The sequence below is a fragment of the Corvus kubaryi genome, unplaced genomic scaffold (genome assembly GCF_017639235.1).
Source record: "Corvus kubaryi isolate FWS band 111438036 unplaced genomic scaffold, C.kubaryi_AGA036_p1.0 33121, whole genome shotgun sequence".
Lineage (NCBI taxonomy): Eukaryota > Metazoa > Chordata > Aves > Passeriformes > Corvidae > Corvus > Corvus kubaryi.
In genome coordinates, this window is record NW_024580716.1 from 1 (window position 1) to 395 (window position 395).

Consider the following 395-nt stretch of genomic DNA (forward strand, 5'->3'; position numbering starts at 1 on the left):
GAATCCCAAAGCATCCCGGGGGATGAGGATGGAGCTTTTCCCGGGAAGAAGGGGGGATCCCGCTCCTCCCGGCTCCATCCCTGGATCCTCGCTGGAGCCGCCCCAGTTGGACCAGTTTGGGGTGGGCGGGGCTCCAGGATCCCTCTCGACATTCCCAGGCCGGAAATCGGCGGGATGGAATTCCCAGGAAGGCCGTTTCCCGAAGTTTCCTGGGGAATTGGCGGCAGGGACGAGGAGGTGGCACTGGGGGAGTGACCTCCGTGGTCAGTGGCACCTCTGGGTGACCTCAGTGGGCAGTGGCACCTCTGAGTGACCTCCCTGGGCAGTGGCACCTCTGAGTGACCTCCGTGGGCAGTGGCACCTCTGGGTCACCACCATGGTCAGTGGCACCTCTG

At 64.6% G+C, this 395-nt stretch overlaps 1 long non-coding RNA gene across 8 annotated transcripts in view; it reads right to left on the reverse strand.

The window, feature by feature from the left end:
• Positions 1-6: 6 nt before the first annotated feature.
• LOC121660366 overlaps positions 7-395 on the reverse strand; it is a 1,430-nt gene continuing 1,041 nt past the window's right edge. For 4 of the 8 annotated variants that reach the window (XR_006014648.1, XR_006014647.1, XR_006014641.1 and 1 more), the window contains one exon: positions 7-361. This is a non-coding gene — a long non-coding RNA (uncharacterized LOC121660366). The remainder of the gene's footprint in view (positions 362-395) is intronic. The other 4 variants (XR_006014646.1, XR_006014644.1, XR_006014645.1 and 1 more) reach the window with 3 other exon arrangements.